This window comes from Notolepis coatsorum (assembly GCF_963971535.1).
Source record: "Notolepis coatsorum genome assembly, chromosome: 4".
Lineage (NCBI taxonomy): Eukaryota > Metazoa > Chordata > Actinopteri > Aulopiformes > Paralepididae > Notolepis > Notolepis coatsorum.
The window spans coordinates 50,761,348-50,767,665 of NC_140168.1; the positions used below are offsets into that span (position 1 = coordinate 50,761,348).

The following is a 6,318-nucleotide window of genomic DNA, read 5'->3' on the forward strand; positions in this document are numbered from 1 at the left end:
TGAGATCACAAGTTTGGTGTCTGGCTTTGGGTGTTTTAGCTTTTGGCTTAGGTCGTATTGATTGAACTTTCCTAGGTCATGGAAATACCATATTGGAATGTTGATTTTGGTTCACCTTTAAGACACAGACTCAGGGTTAACCTTTAACCTTTAAGACACAGACTCAGGGTTCACAGACTCAGGGTTCACCTTTAACCTTCAAGACACAGACTCAGGGTTCACAAACTCAGGGTTCACCTTTAACCTTTAAGACACAGACTCAGGGAAACATTGAGCTAAGACACAGACTCAGGGGGAAACATTGAGCTAACCCTGTGGCCCCGCCGCTTTCATTCCTTATTCAGTGGAGTTTAATAATGAGGCATTTAGACTTGTCAAAGCGTGTCGCAGTGATCATGTCTATTAGAGTGTGCCGGGCTGCCTGGCGAAGCGCATCATCCTAATTTATATGAGATATGTCGGTGATATCCTCCCTAATGAACAGGATGGATCTTTGTGGGATGGATGGATAGATGGATGGATGGATGGATGGATGGATGGATGGATGGATGGATGGATGATGGATGGATGGATGGATGTCCTAACTAATGGAAATATAACGTTATACAAAATCCATTATAAGGGCAGTAAACATTTCTTCTTCTTCCTCTTCTTCTCCTCCTTCCTCTTTTTCTTCTCCTCCTCCTTCTTCTTGTTCTCCTCCTCCTTCATCTTATTTTTCTTCTCCTTCCTCTTCCTCCTCTTCTTCTCCTTCCTCTTCTTCTCCTCCTCCTCATCCTCCTCCTTCCTCCTCCTCCCTCTACCTCTCAATCAATCAATCAATCAATCAATCAAATCCTTTATTTAACCAGATAAGCATCATTGAGATTAAAATCTCTTTTTCAAGAGCGATCTGGCCAAGCAAGGCAGCAGAAAGTTTCAACATAAAAAAGAACATCACGCACAGAGAAGCAAAGCCGACGGAGGGATGGCAATTCCACATTTTTTCCACTATTTTAAGGCATACACTTTAAGACCACTGACAACCTGGTTTGAACCCCAAGCATCAGTATCCTGGAGAAATTTAGAAGTAAATATAGTAGCACCACAGAGACTGCAGGACATAGTATACACCAAAATATCAATTAAAGGGGCTATGCGTTATAAATGTCATTTTTCAGTCTCTAGCATTGTATTATAGTAATAGGAGTTCGTATCAATGTGTTTTTGGGCCTAAATACTATATTGACGAATTCCTCAGCTACAGCCCATCCCCTGTTTGCCTCTAGTAAATCAGGTCATGTTGATTTGACGAGCTGGGCAACGTCACAGGGCGCTGTTTATAGCGCAAGGTGATGTGATTGGCTGTGTGGTTTTACCTAATGCCCGCCTCCATTCTTGGTACCTGGAGCCGATACAACCTGGAAACAGAAATTGCCGTCACTCGCCTCAATTTCACGATGAGCAGCAAACCCCGCAGATGTAATGTTCCTGGTTGTAGAGCTACCGAGAAGTCTTTGCACAGTTTCCCCGTTGATGCCGAACTTCGCCAACAATGGAACAAGTTCCTTTTTGGTGACCCTCCAAGTTCCGTTGCAACGTCTAATACTCGGGTTTGTACTGCACATTTCTCCGCCGACGACGTCACCAATCAAGGTATTTTTGATGCTGGAGTGGTCTCCATGTTGGTGCTAACCAAAAGAGCTGTGCCTTCAATACGCGACCCGACACAAGAAATAGTAAGTAGATATGTCGTGTGAGATATGTTATCATAAATACCATCTAACGTTATAGTAACTGCTGCTCTTTATAAAGTAACGTTATAGAAAACTATTGAAGCAAGCTAGTCATAACTTCTAAATAAAAGAACACAACTAGTGAGAGGTAAACAAGGTAACGTTATATTTAGTGGCTTGTATTATATTGTAATTGATTTACGATTTGGTAACTCTTAGGCCACCACAAGTTCCAGCGGCAATGTACGCCTTTCTCCTGCTTCAAGGGACTTCAGTTGCCAGACAGACAACCCAAAGATTCGTTCTGTTGGTACACAGCTTTCTATGAAAACACTTCGTTCGCATGTCAAGAGTCAAGGTAGGTTTGTAACTCAGTGTGATGTAATGTAATAATGTGTAATAATGTGACCCAGAATTGTTTAGATTGGCCCCCTTCACCCACCGCTTTCACCCAAAGCTGTAAAGGAATGTGGATTGTTTGTATAGTGTCCCCCCCCCCCCCCACCTCCAATGTAAATTACCCAGTATGGTTGTCAATATACAGTATATATACAGTATATACAGTCAAATGTATATACTCCCTTTTCTTGACTCCTTCAGTATCACAAACAGTACTGTATTTGCAAATCAAATTTAGCTCTAGTGTGGTGACCCATGTTGGCGTTACGCCAGAGCAGGTCACAATGTGTGAGTGTGTGAGTGAGTGAGTGAGTGAGTGAGCAAAGTTATCAATAAATCCCTTGTTTGACTAAACTATGTTTTGTAAATAGGTGTTCAGGCGAAAGTCATGTCGGTCTCGGTGGGGACACAAAATACTGGATACTGGTCTAATCAACAGGGACCATCCACGTCAACACCTGTGAAGGGGTTTAGACCCAGTAAAAGACCACGACTGGAGTCTGATGACGATGACGATGGAGTGACCGACAGCTCGATCGATGTTCCAGAGCCGCCGCAGGATTCCACTTTCAACATTGACTCTTTGATTAGCGAGCCCTCGATTCTAGCGTAAGTTAGTTGTTACAAACATCTCCATGGCCCGTAAAAATACAAAAGCTATATAGTTGTGCCGTGTTATTTATTTGTGTTTTTCTCGAGCAGGGAACCGTCAAAACCAATCTATGAGGTCCAGAAATACATCGTTTACGAAGACAGTCTACTGGAATTATTTCAACAGTGTCCGGTGTGCAATGCTCAATGTCATATCACCAAAACTACGCGAGGGACCTTCTTGGCTGTCTCCCAAGTTTGCCCCGGTTGTAAATACAGCCGTAAATGGGCGAGTCAGCCTCTCATCGGCATCACACCAGCTGGAAATATTCAGCTTTCTGCAGCAGTATTTTTCACTGGCTCATCTTTCACCCAAATGGAGAAGGTATTTGATTTGATTGATTTGATTGACAAGTCAGATATACATTATGTTTTTGTTTGTGATTCACACGTGCATATTAACAAAGCGTTATTCATTTATTCTTTTAGGTCCTAAATGCGTTACACGTCTCCACAATAAAGTACAGAGTGTTTCGGGAACACGCCAAGAAGTTCTTGGAACCTGCTGTTCTAAGTTTGTGGACCAAGGACCAAGACGTTACCCTCGCCAGATTAAGCGAGAAAGAAAGCGTGATAATCGGCGGTGACATGCGAGCCGATAGTCCAGGTTAGAAAAAGCTCCCCAATGACAAATTCCTACTTTATGAATACATTTTTAATATTGCACTACATTGATTGAAATTGTTATTATTATTTTCAACAGGCCACAGTGCTAAGTACGGAAGTTACTCTGTGATGGAACTCGCCACCAATCATGTCATAGACGTCCAACTAATTCAGGTAATTAACAAGTCTGAAGAGACACTGCACCCTTCATTGTGCTCAAACGAACACAAAGCTCTCGGTCTTGAATCTTGAATCGCTGTAGGTGTGAAGTGGTCTGGCTGGCTGTGTGTGTGAGCGGGGTGTGAAGTGGTCTGGCTGGCTGTGTGTGTGAGCGGGGGTTAGGAAATGTTAATTGTGGAATTTTGAAAAGGCTATTCCCTTCCTTGTTCCAGAGCAATGAGGTGGGAGGCAGCTACCATATGGAACTGGAGGGCTTGAGGAGAAGCCTCGCTCTTCTGGACGCCAAATCCGTGACCTTGGACTGTATTGTCACAGACCGTCACCCGCAGATCCAAAAGTACCTGAGAGATCACGACATCAAACACTTCTACGATGTGTGGCACGTGGCCAAAGGTATGTCGAAAGGCATCCCACATTCAATTCCACCCCTCCTACCAACCCCCCCCCCCCCCCCCCACCCACCCAACCAGTACTGTAATTGCAAATCTGGTATGTCAAAAAATGTAGATGTAGCAGTACTGTCTATCTGTATGTCATGTATGTCATACGACTGTTATGTAATGTTATGTTATGTTATGTAATTCAAGGTCTGTCTAAGAAGCTTGACAAAATTGCACAGGCGAAAGACTGCAAGGTCATAAAAAAGTGGCGCCTGCACATTTCAAACCACCTCTACTGGACAGCTGCCACGTCGAAGTCTGCCGATGAGAGGGTTGCTAGGTGGAAGTCATGTCTCAATCACATGATGAATGTACATGAACACGACGAAGAACCACTCTATCCGCGTTGTCTTCATGCTGACCGTGTATCAAGAGATAGTAGCAAGTGGGTTAAACCTGGTATGTCTGTCTGTCTTTCATCATGAATATATACTCAAAATATTTATTTATGTCCTCATTCTAGATTGGTGTGATTTACAAATGTATACTTGCTTGAATAATTCTAATCTACTGTAATATACTCTAATGAAATATCTGAATGCAATTTCTTTTTTACTTTAGACTCAAAACCGGCCCACCAGCTCGAGAAGGTTTTGCTAAACACAAGGATCATCAAAGATGTCGCCAAATTGAGTCCACACCATCAAACGTCTTCATTGGAGTCCTATCACAGTGTGATTTTACGTTTTGCCCCAAAAAACGTGGTTTTTTCGTACATAGGAATGCTTTGCAGGTATTTTATATTGTGTACAAATGACTAATTATGGACTCCTGATTTGTCAAATAACTCATTATGTTGCATTAGATAACCTCAGATCAACTACAAATATATTGCTTGTGCTTATTGAAATTTTCCTTTCAGACTATACCTAGCTGCCATGCATTTCAATGAAAACTCAAATCGCCAGCAAGCCATAAACGCTTCTGGAGAGCCGGCGTACAAGATGAGTTTTCCAAAGGCCAAAAAAGGTGGACACACAATAAAACCAAGGAAAATCCCAGCGACATTCAGTAAGTAAAAATATCAACATTTATTATTGCACACACATGACCTATATAAATAGAAAAATATTTCCACTTACAGTGGAATACAATAAATTGAATAAATAATAACCTTTTTAACATGACAAAACAAATAACAATTTCTCATTTACAGACTATGTCAACCAGCTGATGGCGCTCCTGTTTGACTCCGTCCTTCGTGACCCCCAACAATATATCCAGGTGGTAGAGGCGATTGCCATCCCAGAACCTTTGTGCGCACAGTTCGACAGGCCTTCCATGGAAGAAGCGGTTGCCGGCTATGTGTCACGATTCAATCCTGTACCGGTCTGAAGCCAGTATAGACACCATCAACATCCGGAAATTCTGTGCGGATTCGAACCACGACACAGGATGGGATTACTACCCTCACTCTGCGGCCTAAGTAGCCGAAGCACCACGCGACAAAGCATCTGTACGCGATATATCTGAAACGGCTGAAGAAAATCAAGTATTATATTTATGCACAAATAAAATAAAAAAAAAAGCTGGGAAATAACCATTTGTCATGTCATGTCATTGGACAGTAGCAAGCATTGATTATATGTGATGTGCAATAAGGATTAGATTGTGTTTGCAAGAAAGATTAGTATAGTCTGAGAGATGCAAGATGGAGAAACACCTGTAAAAAAATATATAAATCTGTAATAAATATTATTTACTTATTGATTCCGCTTTCTGGTATCCGGCCAAAATCTGCCTTGTAGATATTAGTTGCCATTTGGATGGTATAGGGGTTGAAGCACACTGGATCCAATCCCGGATGATCAACCATGCACAGTAGTCCAGTTGGTTCCTGGTTAATTCGACGTCTGACCTATATATATAGAAAATTAAATCGTTAGCCATATGCATGGTTTTCAGTGCTACCAAGATGCAAGTTTGTGTTACTACTTTACCTGTGGAACTTCCATGCAGCATACATTCTCAGTCTCTGTTGGCATCCGTTCACAATTTCCGCACGTGCACCTAGTAGATTTGAGGGTGAATGAAATTATCAATCAATGGAGGCCAGAGAAAGACTTTCGTCTTGTTTACATCAGGGTCCCCCAATTTCAATCGTCAAGTACAGTTAGTGTCAGTCAGTACAATCAGTCACACTGTTCACAGAAGCAACAGTCAATCATCTTTATCTTTCAGTCACACTGTTCACAGAAGCAACAGTCAGTCATCTTTATCTTTCAGTCACACTGTTCACAGAAGCAACAGTCAATCATCTTTATCTTTCAGTCACACTGTTCACAGAAGCAACAGTCAATCATCTTTATCTTTCAGTCACACTGTTC

General features: G+C 42.0%; 1 long non-coding RNA gene across 1 annotated transcript; it reads right to left on the reverse strand.

The window, feature by feature from the left end:
- Positions 1-5,083: 5,083 nt before the first annotated feature.
- LOC311227804 lies at positions 5,084-5,969 on the reverse strand. Its single transcript, XR_014619631.1, has 3 exons — positions 5,932-5,969; positions 5,695-5,849; positions 5,084-5,469 (listed from the first exon to the last, which is right to left on the reverse strand). It is a non-coding gene; the product is annotated as an uncharacterized lncRNA (long non-coding RNA).
- Between the last annotated feature and the right edge of the window lie 349 nt (positions 5,970-6,318).